This window comes from Leopardus geoffroyi, chromosome A2 (genome assembly GCF_018350155.1).
Source record: "Leopardus geoffroyi isolate Oge1 chromosome A2, O.geoffroyi_Oge1_pat1.0, whole genome shotgun sequence".
Classification (NCBI taxonomy): Eukaryota; Metazoa; Chordata; class Mammalia; order Carnivora; family Felidae; genus Leopardus; species Leopardus geoffroyi.
In genome coordinates this window covers 140563862-140577428 of record NC_059331.1, presented here as the reverse complement: position 1 = coordinate 140577428, position 13567 = coordinate 140563862, and the positions used below count along the sequence as shown (strand labels likewise).

The following is a 13567-nucleotide window of genomic DNA, read 5'->3' as shown; positions in this document are numbered from 1 at the left end:
ATCCATATAGAATTTGACAAATATACAAATACCTTCTTGGCCTATATTAAGATCAAATCTACAGATACCTAGCATATATTAAGATCATTACATGGTGTCAGAGTTTGACCTGTTGAAGTGCTCTACTAGTCAGATTTGTATATTAAACCGTTCTTGAAGAAATCTGACCTAGTCTTGGATTATTTTAACAGAAGATTGGAATCGATCCACTTTTATTTTCCCAAATACTTAATATCACATTTTGAGGAGCACATGAAAAATTCCTGCATACTACCCATCTGTCTCTATTCTGTTCTCCTTCCTTAGTGACTTCAGATTACCCTGACTTCTAAGTTTTTTCACTCTTCCATAGGGAATGGATGAATTTAGTTAACAGTTCTACCCCTAAATGTATGCAATCCTCCTTCCCCAGCAGCAGTTGCCTTGCTATGATCCCTCTTCCCTGCCCCAAACACAAATTTGATCATGCCAGTTCAGTTTTCAAAATCAATTGGTGGTGTTGTGTTGCCTTTGCAATGAACCTGAAGCTCTTTAGCAGAGTTATTTTGATATTTGACTACCTTGAAGTCTTTACATTTGCCCTTATTCCAGTATTAGTGCATCACCTTATGTTATAGAAGTATGATAGGTTCTCACAGCCTAGAATGATCTACTGCCTTATTCGCCTGGTGACTCCTGCAGCTTCCCTCTTAAGCTCAGAATCTACTTCATCTTGGAAGTGTTTTATGATAGCTTGGCTATGCACCCTAAATTTAGCTGTCTTTCCTGTCTACTCCCATTATAGCCTTCATGTTTGTGTTCTACTTATCACACAGTATTTTAATTTTCTTGCCTTCTCATCACTACGCATTTGAGAGCAAGTATGTTTGGCCTTATTCGTCTTACTGTGTCTCCTAAACAGTAGAGGCTCAATAAATATTTGAGTGAAAGGATAGAGAAATAGACTACCTGGAGCCTGCATTATAGTAGACCCTGGTCTTTTCCTCTTCTGCCTCACTGCTACCAGTGTTCTTTCTAGAAGATAAACCTAATACTTTTAGAACAGCATTGTAAATCCTTTAATGAGTCTCAACACCCACATGATAAAGTACTTGAAGCAGTGTTTCTCTATACTTGATTCTGAATGCCTACAGGTTAGAATCATCTGGGGAGCTTTGAAAAACCATGGGGATGCCTATACCCTATCCCAGACCAGTTACAGTAATCTCTGGGGTTGGGCCTCAGCATGGGTATTTTCCCAAAACTCCCTGGATCCTAATATGTAGCAAGATGAAATTTGCCCAGCTCACAATCTGGGCATTTCCAGCAGCCACCGGTCAAGTCCCTCAGTTTATCTGGAAGTCTCAGAGTCAAGGCTTGATGGAGCACTGAGAATTCTTCCTGGTTGTTTTCTCTCTGCTGAGACCTGCTTCACTGTTTGGAGACTGGCTCCTCAAGGCCTTGATGCCCTGGTTGTCTGCAGAGGCCAGTGAGTGCCCATGTGGCATGGTTGCCATCTGAACTGCCATTTGGGTGCCACCATACACACTGCAGATACTTTACATCCTCCGTGCGCTGTTCTTCACAGCTCTCCAGGGTTTACATTTATGGGTTTGCTCTGCCTAACCTGTATTGGGCACTAGGTTGAAGAAAGGGTGCTTTTCTTTGTCATTCTCCCTTATTTAATGGGTGTCATAAGAAGCGAAGCTACTTTATGCCTGGTATGTTCTAAGTTAGTGTGATGTCTTACCTGAGATTGCGGTAACAATATACTGTAACCTGGGTGACTTCTACAACAAACGTTTCTCAGTTCTGGAGGCCTGGGACGTCCAAGATCAAAATGCAGACAGAATCGTATTGTGAGCATGTTCTCTGGTGTATAGACAGCTGTCATCTGTCTTCATGTGGCCCAGAGAGGGAGCTTTTGTCTTGTCCTTTTTTTTTTTTTTTTTTTTAAATCAGGACACTAATCCCATCTTGAAGGACCTGCTCTCATCACCTGATCTAACCCTAGTTACCTCCCCAATGTCTGACCTCCAGATACCATCATACTATGGGTTAGTATGGATTTCAAAATGTGAATTTTGAGGGGAGGGTCTCAAACTTTCTCTAACAAAGAACCAGTGGTACCTGTGTTACAGATACTGTGTGTATAGATTTACCTTTGAGAAGGTTACTTTGTCACTTGCCAGAATGGTCTGTTATACTCTTTAAGGGGAATTTTGTTTTTGTTTTTGTTTTTTTTTTTTGAAATCTGAGGGAGGCTGTTAATCCCTTGTATCCTTAAATTTCTTTTGATAAAAGTGGTCTTCTCAATTAAGGTACTGATTTTATAATCCACATGATAGAGGGTGGAGTGCAGATGAGGTAGGAAAAAGAAAGGAGTGTGTGGCTGGTGCTGTTGGTACAGACTGAATACCGTGTGCTCACTCAGTGAGGCAAACTGTCCTGGAGGTGAAGGGTTCTGTACACCCACAGCTGGGTTTCAGTTTTTATCCCATCAGTTATAGCTGGTGTCCTTGGGTAGCCACTTAACCTCATGCCTCAGCTTCTGTAAAACACCCATGAGTTCTCATCTCATGGATGGTTGTGTGGATTCAGTGAATTAACTATATAAAGTGCTTACAAGAATACCTGACACATAGAAGCGCTCAGTAAATGTTAGCTATCGTTAGAACTGTGAAAACTATAATTTTAACCCTCACAGCAGCTATTTGAGATTTCTCTTACTATCTCCATTTTAAAGGAGGAAAAACCAGCTTTGGAGATGTTAACTGAATGACCCAGGACATGTGATTTAACAGCTGACAGATTCAAACCCATGTCTGTCTCAGTCTGAAGCCTCTACTCTTAGTTTTACTATAACCGTAGAAAGATGATGTTTAAACTGCTCCTAAGTTTTCAGTTGTTACTTGATCTGAAAACCACTAAGAAGATTGACCTTCGGCAGAGTGATTAATGTCGTTCCCAGAAAATTGTGCTGCACGTATGGAGTGATTGGTGGGGGGTTCCGGGGGGGTGCGAGGATAAAGACCTGGCAATGTCAGGTGGCAGAGCTTAAACAGAGGTGGAGTCAGGGAAGAGTAGGAATATTGTGACCTGGAGATCTCCAAGTCCTTGGCAGCCGGCTACTGCAAGCCGTGGACCCAAGTGCTGCTTTCCTGAAGAATAGATCGCTTCGCCATGTTGGGAATTTGGAGGGAGGAGAAATGCTGTCAAGGCCTTTCCGAAGGGAGAGCATGAGATTTGGACTCTAATTTTTAGCTGTGGATTTTAAAACCATGTGTTGGCAGAGGTGTAAGAGCTAAGTGTCTTATCTAGTAATCGTAAGACTAAGCGGAGTTGTCTTGAGGGCAGGGCGAACAAAAAAGCAGAAAGTCAGATTATAGTTGTCTCAGTGACTGGAGTCTCTCAAACTCGGGGTATGGATCTTACATTAAACATACACCGAATTTGACTGCAGTTAGAGTGGCAGCCTTGCTGTGATCTAGAAATACTTACGGCAGCTGTGGCTTTTTTTTTTTTTTTTCCCTTAGAATGGCACTTAGCATATGCTGTCTTTCCAGGTTATCTGTATTTTCTGTCATAGGCTCTGCTTTGAATTGTGGCTGTCATTCCTCATTTAGGTTTTCTTTTTAGAACAAAATGTATTTACTGTGTTCTCTCAGGACTTGGTATACATGGGATCTTTGGGCTACTCGGTACTTGAAGACAAAACCTGAAAGGGGGAATACTTAAGTCTAAACATATGGCTTCCAAAGGAACTGCTATTACTTATATAATTATCCACAATATGATTTTCCTCATGTCTAAGCAGACACTTTAAAAATAGCATATGTCTCCTTCTGAAAAACTGAAGACATTATTTTGTGTCCTTCTTAGTCATTTTGTTTTCAATCTTGAAAAACAAATCCTTATCAGATAGTGTTTTAAAGATCTCTATCGGATGACCAGCGGGTAAGGTAAAGTAAGGTGACCTTCGTAAAAATCTTTCAGCTTCTATTAGACTCTAAGATTTACTGGTCCCCCTTTCCTCCTATTTAAAAGAATCTTAAATTTTTAGAACAAAGTAGGATTTTTTTTTTTTTTCGAAATTCCTGTTTTTCTAACAGGATGGTCTGTCTGCTATTCATATGTGACTTGGTATATTTCTTATAAGACTGACTAAAGCTTTATGTTGCCTTCACACTTAGTACCCGACCACTCTAGTAGGAGCTAGGAAATGAAGGTCATAACCCTGGATTTGGGCTTGCCAGTATCAGGTTTTTCTGTCAGGTGCTTGTCTCACTCAGCCAAACTGATGATTAGACGTTTGAAGGTGCCTGCTGTAAGCGTCCTTTATTAAGGGACAGTTTGGCTGTAATTATCACATTTCCCTTTGTTAATTTGTGACTGACACCTGGCTGCATCCTTCAAAAACTGTATATAAGACCACAAACTCATTTCAGCCATGACTGTCACCTGATCTATTTTTCTAAAATTGTAAACACAAAAAGGAATGCAAACTTGTTTCTCATGTGAAATAACACGAGAGGAAGTAGATCAGTCACAGTAAGAAAACCAGAATTCTAGAAGCCTAATTTTTCAACATGGATTATCTAAGTTCTATTATGAAACAGTTTCTTCACCCTTTTTAACTACAATCTCATGAAATGACTGAAAATCTGGGAGTTGTTCCAATCAGATAGTACCCTTCATCATAGTTTACTAAAAGTGCTTGGAGGTAAATTTTTGGAATGTCAGTAAGTGACTAATTTACAGTTGCTAAAATGATTGGCACACCACCACACTGGAAGGGTGAGGCGAAGGCAGGAAGAAATGGGCACGATGGGTGTGCCAGCTGTGTAGAAGTAAAGCCTTTGTGGATCTCACTGGATGCTTTAGATGTCTTCTCATCTGTTGACTTTTCCTGGCACAAGAAGTAGGTAATTTGTCTCCAACTGGGAAGTTCAGGTTCTTGAAAAGCATAGTAGGTGGCACCTGTGGGTTGTGAGGAGCAACGGGGTTAGGGTGGCACAGTGTTCAAAAAGGTAGACTTTGGAATTAACATACCCAGGCTCGGAATCCCATCTCTCACTTCCAGGCATTGGCACTTTGCTTAACTGCTGAGCCCACATTTTCTTGTCTGTGAAATGGGGATACTAACCTCTGCTTCAGAGTGAATTAGTTTACTGTCTAAAACCTAGGAAGCTTTCAATAAAGGACGGTCTTGTAATGGTCTAGGAAAAAATTAAAATGACATTACGTGCACATTTAAAAACTCATTAAGGGGCGCTTGGGTGGCTCACTTGGTTAAGCGTCAGACTTCTGTGGAGCCTGCTGTGGTTTCTATATCTCCTTCTCTCTCTCCCCCTCCCCCACTGTGTGTGTGTGTGTGTCTGTCTCAAGGATAAAGGAACATTACAAAAAACCTTAAAGTTTCTAAAAGTGTTTGCTTGGAAGCGTTCTACAGTTTTTAAGTTATTCATTCATTCATTCATTCATTCATTCATTCATTCATTCATTCATGAGAGAAACAGACACAGAGCGGGGGTGGGCCAGAGAGAGTCTCTAGCAGGCTCCACACTGTCAGTGCAAAGCCCAGTGTGGGACTTGAACTCGCAAACCGTGAGAACATGATTTGAGCTGAAACCAGGAGCCGGACACTTAGCCAACCAAGCCACCCAGGCGCCCGGAAGCATTCTACATTTTGATAGCATTGAAAACACAATTTGGCAGTCAGCCTTCTCCAGAATCTCCTTACATTATCTAGGGAATAATGACTTTTTTCTTTTTAATGTTTTAGTTTTGAGAGAGCATGAGCAGGGGAGGAGCAGAGAGAGGAGGAGACACAGAATCCGAAGCAGGCTCCAGGCTGTCAGCACAGAGCCTGTTGTGGGCTTGAACCTATGAACCGCGAGCTCATGACCTGAGCCCAAGTTGAACACTTAACCAACTGAGCCACCCAGGCACCCCGGGAGTAATGACTTTTTATTAAGTAGCTGATAAGTGTTAGATGCTTGTCTTTCATATTTGGCTTTCATATTTTATGTGTATTAGTCATCTCATCTTATGCCAGTTCTGTGAAATAGGTACTATTATTATCCCCTCTTTATAGATAAGAAATGGAGGTGTAAAGAGTGAGTTACTTCCCCAGTAACGAGCAAATGATAGCACTGGCATTTACCTTGAACTCCCATCAGCAGGGCCGGAGTTGGTTGGGTACCTGTCAGCTAGGATGTCGTCATCTGACATACATTCTCCTACACTTCTGTGTTCCACAAAGTCTTTTTAAAAGCTTTTGAACTAGCCGTTACATATTTGAGATTTACTGTCTCTTGCACTGGCATACACCCTTGCTAACACCTTGTCTTAGGTGTTAGCAAGACAGCTTTTCAAAGTCATCTTGGTTTTGAAGGGTTTTTCTGAGCCAAAGCTGGCTGTATATTGAAAGAGAAGGGAAAGAACGGTTTTCATTTCCCTGCCCCATGGTTCAAAAAACATAGTCTTTAGGACATGTAACCGTAACTTTTGAGTTTGAGGACGGATAACTAAATGCGTAAAATGACCAGAGATGTAAAAATATTCCTAAATCCATATAAAACATTTCTAGGGGTGCCCGGGTAGCTTAGTTGGCTAAGTGTCCGACTTCACAGTTCATGAGTTTCAGCCCCGTGTTGGGCTCTGTGCTGACAGCTCAGAGCCTGGAACCTGCTTCGGATTCTGTGTTCTCCTCTCACTGCCCCTCCCCTGCTCATACTCGGTCTGAAAATAAATATTAAAAGAATTTTTTCTGAAAATCTAGTTGGCTAGCAATCAGTCTGTATTATGTCTATACGACCATGGCTCAAATGAGTGAAAAACTGTTGTTTACCTTCACGAGAGAGAAATTGGTCCCGGAAATCAAACACGTCTGAGGATTTGCATAATGGCCTCACAAACAGCTAGCTCTTGGGTGACCTCGGGAACGTTACCTGTCCTGGAGTACTGCTTCTCAACTGTAAATTAGAGATAATAAAAATTACAGATTTGTTTAGATGATTAAATGGGTTTACATTTTAGCTAGCATAGTACATATGAGGGTTTCAATTATTGATGGCTGCTACTTCAGCTGATGTTTGTTAATATGTTTTTACAAAGAGGGCATGATATTCCTAACAAAGAGTGCACTTGAGTTTTAGAAATATCGTAAACCACCTTATTTTGACTATACATTGCGACAGTGTTAGTGAAGTAGGTGCTGTGGGAAGTTCTGGAACTGGGAAGAAGTTGATGGCGATGGTCCTTGAGGTGTAGAAGGTCTGCAGACTAGTGGTTGAGTTCCTGACTGCATCTGTCCTCTCCTGGTGACTGACTGGTCAGTCGTTGGTCCATGTGCTTCTAAAGTATTTAACATATTCAGGGTGCTGGTTCTATATCTTTAGCTTCCAGGGTTTGTTTGAGTTTGTCAATCCCCACCCCCCCCACCCCCCGCCGACACACACACAGAGGTCAACAGGAAGCAGTATAAACTGACCAGGATTCTCCATGGTCATTGTAATCACTTGTCTTCCAGGAGGGAGAATTAAATATACTATTGGGCTTCAACTTGAAAATTCTTGACTGGGACATATTGAGACCCTTGAGCCCTGACTTTCTACAGGAGTAAAATCGAGCTGTGAGCCTTCGAAGCTCTGAACTGTTGGAGTGCCTGAGCTATTACATGCCAGAACATGTACAGTTCAATTGGTATAATCCATCACCGTATCAGATGAGCTCCTGCAATTGGATTTAATTCATGAGAGTGCAAGTTGGGGAGTGTGACCCCACGTATGTCTGAGAGCCAGCTTACCTGGCACCCTCCATCTGCCCTCAGCTGGGTAGTGGTAGGGGGCACAGGAGCAGGGAAGGCAGGTAGTAAGATGCCTGGGCTCCAGATTTTGCTGTTAGTGTAACAAACTTGACATTTTGTAGTTGAGGGGAAATGAGGCTTAGAGAGGTAAAATAATTTCTTGCAAACTTATGTAACTGGTTGGTGGCATAACTGCCTCGAACACATACTTTCCCTTTTCTGGGCCTTGGTATTTGGCTCTTACCTCTAGCTGGAGCAGACTTACCCTAAATGCCTAGTTTTTCCCTCCCTCACCATCTTATCTAAAATAGCACTCCTTCTTTTTCCTTTCTACCACTTTACTCTGCTTTATTTTGCTTTGTGACCCACTCCGCACTGTCTCACACTGTTAAATATACTTCCATCTTTGTCTCTCCACCTAGAATGTAAGTTCCACAAAGGCCAGTTATTTGTACTCTTTACAGTTTTATACTCAAAGCCTAAGAAATGCCTGGCTACACAGTAGATGCTAAATATCACTTAAATCAAGGAACAAACTCGTTAATCAGACATCTGTCTACAGTGACCAAGTATTATACTAGTTGCTGAGGATACAGTTATAAATAGGCTATTTGCTCTATCAAGATTGCGTTTTCTAGTGGAAGAGAGACCAAATTCATTTAGTGTGTGTTCTATTGATAGGAACGCACAGGAGGGTCTCTAGGCTTAGAGATAGAGAAGTTACCCTGAAAATGTGATGATAATTTAAGCTGAGTCATAGAAGCAGCTTGAGTGAAGCTGAAGCGTGGAAGTGTTGGGCAGGGAAGTGATGGACATCAGGCAAAGGGAGCTCCAAATGGAAATGCCTACAGGAACGGGAGCTGAGAGAATTTTAGGAGTTAGGTTGCCTGGATGAGGAGATCTTAAAAATCTTTTGGCCCAGCTGAATTTATAAACCTCTAGATATACTGATGAAATAAATGTGTGTACTCATAATATTGGTAAATTAAATCCTGTACCCTATAAAAACATACCAAAAGTCCTGCATCTATTTTAATCATTTGAAATGTCTCAGACTTTTGATGTGTATCTTCTGTGTTATTGTTATCATAAATAGAACCGCTTTGGGGTTACCTAACAAAGTCTTCCAGAGCTGCTTATTTTTTTACTTTGCTAAAGTCATGCATTCATTCAGTAATAAGCATTGCAGAGCAACTCCTTCGTGCCAGGCACAGTGATGGAAAATGGACAGAACCCTTAACTCTCGAGAATAGAGTTAACATTTTGAATGTTTGTGATGTGCTTTTTGAATGTAGATTTGGTATTCTTGACAATGTTATCTCTACAGATACTTGTATAACCTTAAAGCCATTTTTGCTCTTTTCTGTTTCTTCTGACAATTATACATGCCCATATTTTCTTCTTAATTTTTTTGAAGTTTATTTTGAGAGAGCCGGAGTGGGGGAGGGGCAGAAAGAGAAGGAGTCAGAGAATCCCATGTAGGCTCCGCACTGTAAGCATGGAGCATGATATGGGGCTCAAACTCATGAACCATGAGATCATGACCTGAGCTGAAACCAAGAGATGGATGCTTAACTGACTGAGCTGCCCAGGGCCCCCACATGCCTGTATCTCTAAAGAATGTTTATATACGCATGTAATTGATCCATTTTAGCCATTGTCTGCCGAATTCCTATCATTATGGCTTAGGATTTAGTGCTGTTAACCCTCTATCCCCTTTCCTTCCCTTCCCTCTCCTTACTCATATAGGGTTGTATTAATCTTTTTTCTTCTATCACTATTTAATATTTTGCATATGCAGTATTATTCACAACTGGGAATTATGCAGTGTGATGATATTTTCTTCATTTTGTTTTTCTTGAAACTAATGATGACTTACTTGCTTAGTTACAACTACCAATTATACTTTTCCCCACTCTATCCAAAAGACTTTCTATGCAGCCCTCCATAAGTTGGTCATGTTAAGGAAAGAAAATCTCTTCTCTGATTTTTGGTGGTCCCATCTCTGTGGTGATCTCTATTGACCATGTAGACTGGTTGCGAGGTGGGCTGCCTTTTAGGTTTTGTGCAAATTTCCTTTGCTGTTATCCTGGATATTCCTTTTAAAGACCGTATTATGGATATTCATATGACAGTGTAGAAGCCCACAGAGCTTTGGTGTACTAGATTAAAAAAAAAAAAACAAACCTGAAGTCTATTAGTTGGGTTGAAGAAGAAATCACATACCTTGATGTAGTCATCATATGCCTGTCTTAGGAACTAAATACAGTTAGAAAGTTAGGACCAAAAGGAGAAGAGCAATTATTTTTGCAAAAAAGGGAATAAGATGTTTAAAAGGATAGGAGTTTTAAATCTGTATTTAAAAAAGAATACACACACATCAAAATTAAAATTGACATCTAATCATTAAATACACACTTAACCAAACAGCTTTGGTGACCTTCTAGAATTCACGTGTAGTGAGCTTGTTAAATCAGTTGGTAGCTGATTTTTTCCACATGTTGTATGTTCTATGTTGAAACTTCTCTGGCTAGTTAAGGCACAGGTAGTAAAGGTATGCTTTGATTAAATCACCAGTGATTGTCAGGATACAGATGATCCCCTATTTAAGCACAGCTTGGTGGAAGCCTTTTATTGCTTGCTTTGCCCATGTGTGCATATGAGTGTTACTCTTCTAAAAGACAGTAGGGAAGTCCTATTTTGACTGTTCTTCCTTTCTTGCTCTTGTCCTATACATTTTCCTGAACTGGTTTGTTCAATGACCTACGCATGTAATCAGGAAATTAAAATGGGGAACAAACCAATTAATACACAACAGGGCATGGTGAAAATTGTGGACAACTCAAGAGTTCATCACTTCTCAGCTGTAGCTGTCATTGCCCAGTTTAGTAAATCTTCCCTCCTTCCCTTTTTCCTCCTTCCTTACTGTTATCCAGAAATTCAGTTTTTGTGTGTAATCTCACTTTGAAGAGGACTTTTGCCCTTTGAGTTGGTTCAGAATTTGGATCAGTAACCACCAGCTAAGTTTGGCTTTCTCAGTCTTGAGAGAGCATACATGTGCTGCTTCTGGCTTCCTGGGTGGAGTTAATTCAGGGGTGTTGCTTTCTGGGGCCTCTTGGTTCCTTTTTTGGCAGATGGCTCTGGCACTCCAGGTTCTTTAGCTATTCTTCTGAAGCGCTGGGCATCCATGAAGGATTTTTGTGTACTGCAGGGGTTCTCCTATTCCCTTCTTCTTTTGAATCCTTTTCTCTCTTACCAAGATCACTTTCTTGGTCTTTCACTTGCTTGGGCCAAACATGTTCTCTAATAGTGTCATCAAGTTAAAAAAAAAAAAAAAAAAAGGTACAATAGCAATGCACACTGTGGTGACAGCCCTTAACAAATCTGCCTTTTAAGGGTCTCTTGGGTGGCTCAGTGGGTTAAGCCTCTGACTCTTCATTTTGGCTCAGGGTATGATCTCCTGGTTCATGACGTTGAGGCCCCTCTCCTGACAGCCCAGAGCCTGTTGGGGAGTCTCTTTCCCTCTTTCTCTGCCCCACCCCTGCTTTTGTGCAAGTTCTCGCTCAGTAAATAAACATTAAAAAAAAAAAACCCACAAATTTGCCTTTGGAGTCACAGTGTTCCAATTTGGACAGGGTTGTCCTTGGTTGATACATACTTCTCATCCTAAAATCTCAGCCATCTTGAGAGTTCAGTTTGCTTGGCTCCTTAGTTGAAGCTTCAGTTTCCTAGGAGGATGTTCTCTTTCTTGGGAGGACATCTCATTTTGATGAAGCACATCCTCCAGTAACTTCCTGAGAGATGGTCGTGCGCGGGAGGAATACTTATTGAATTTTGTAAAACACTTTTTATTCACGTGTTCAATTAATAGTTGGACTAGGTAAAGAATTTTCAGTCCATTTTCCTCAATTTTTAAAGCCTTTGTTCCATTGTCTTAGTTTTTGGTGAGTCTGAGCCCTTCTGATTCCTCATCTATTTATTACAGTGATGTGCTTTGATTCGTAATCCGAATTCAGAAACACTACCCCTACCGTGTTTTATTACAAGGTGATATGCATGGTGAAATGTACCAAGGTAGTATTTTTTTTCTATGTACTTTTGAAAAATCAGAAATGTAACTTTATGAAAATGGAGTTTATTCCTTCTTTAACCTTGCATTTCAATTCATCCTTTGTCTTGTGTCTTTAATCCTTTTTGTCCACTCACATCTGCTTCATCCCTCTTCAGAGTATATGCTTTTTTCAATCGCTTCTCAGCCTTTTGGCTAAGATCAAGTGCAGAGTATATGCTTTTTTCAATTAAAAAAAATCAGAGAAAGGCATAATAATCTTACTCATTTTGGCAATAATTCCTGAGACTGAATATTTAGTGAGGAAATAGTAAATTTTTTGTCCTATTCAGTAGCTCCATAAAAATACAGTTTACTGCTCTGAAACTACATGGATTCCTTGGCCTCTTCTTTTTCCTTTAAGGGCTTTAATTTTTTTCTTTTCCCTGAAATAAGAAAGCCCTTAATCACTATTTTTAGCTTATGCTAAGTAAAATTTTCCTTTCTAAACAAATGCACTCTTTGAGTGTGTTAAGCTTAGTGCTTTCTTATCCTAGTCATTTTCCCCTTGAACTTTGCTGATAAAGATTAAGAAACACTGATGGTTTATAGCTATCACTTTTTTTAATGCCAAAGGTTTTCATGGCAAGAGAAGAAATAATTGAATGAACTTAGTTCTAATTCCGAAAGGTGGTTTAGCATTAGCTCTGAAGACTGCTTAGGGAAAGGTCAGTAAACATATGCAAATCCCATCTTCCTTCGGATTTGAGTAGCTTTTGCCCCCGCATCCCTGCGAGTCTGACTGATTTCATATAATTTTGAGTGATACAGATGATTTGATGTGTGCCCGTTTAAAAAGTGGCAACAACTTAGTATTTGTTGAATAGGACATCTTTCAAGAAGCATAGGTACTAAAATTTATGTTGTTTATACCAAAATCAGGCACTTGATACCAGTCTCAAAATAGTTACTTTATACATTCCTTGTGCTTTAAATCCAGTAGAGTCTTTCAAAATAAGGAGCAAGATTGCATTTGCTTCGCTTCATCTCTGTGGTCATTATAGTGTGTATGAAAATGTTCGTAAGAGTCTTAATGGGAATGATCAAAGATTTTAGAGGTTTAAGTAAAATACAGTGAAAAGTTTGGTTTATTTGCGGCCTGACCATTTTCTTGCTGTGCTGGGGTTGAGTGTACAATACCAAAACAAGAAATGATGTTGAGAACCTATAAGGAATATAACAATAAGGTCTGACAATTTTCTTTCCTGCTGTTGAATTATAATTGACATACAACATTACTAGTTTCAGGTGTACAAGAGAGTGGTTCAATATTTTTACACATTTTGAGATGGATCACCATGACTGGTCCAGTTACTGTCTGTTCCCATCCAAAGTTATTAGTGTTGTGGACTGTAGTCCCTCTGCTGTACATTTCATCCCTGCAACTTATTTTATAACTAGAAGTTTGTACCTCTTAATCTTCACCCCTTTCCCCCTGGCCCCCCCGCTTCCCTGGGGGCCTACTGGATCTCTGAATCTATGAGTCTGTTTCTGTTGGTGGTGGTGGTTTAAGATTCCACCTACAAGTGAAAGTGGTGTTTGTTTCTGACTTAACTCCACTTAGCATCGTACCCTCTAAGTCCATTCACATCGTCACAAACATCAAGATTTTATTTTTTTTATGACTAATATTGTGTATATATACAACATACTCTCCATCAATCAGTGGA

General features: G+C 40.2%; 1 protein-coding gene and 1 non-coding gene across 22 annotated transcripts in view; both read left to right on the top strand.

Annotated features, from left to right (window-relative positions):
* CADPS2 (calcium dependent secretion activator 2) overlaps positions 1–13567 on the top strand; it is a 547933-nt gene that overhangs the window by 89729 nt on the left and 444637 nt on the right. The window lies entirely within an intron of this gene.
* Positions 12034–12219, top strand: LOC123607820. The gene has a single exon (XR_006716949.1). It is a non-coding gene; the product is annotated as a U2 spliceosomal RNA (small nuclear RNA).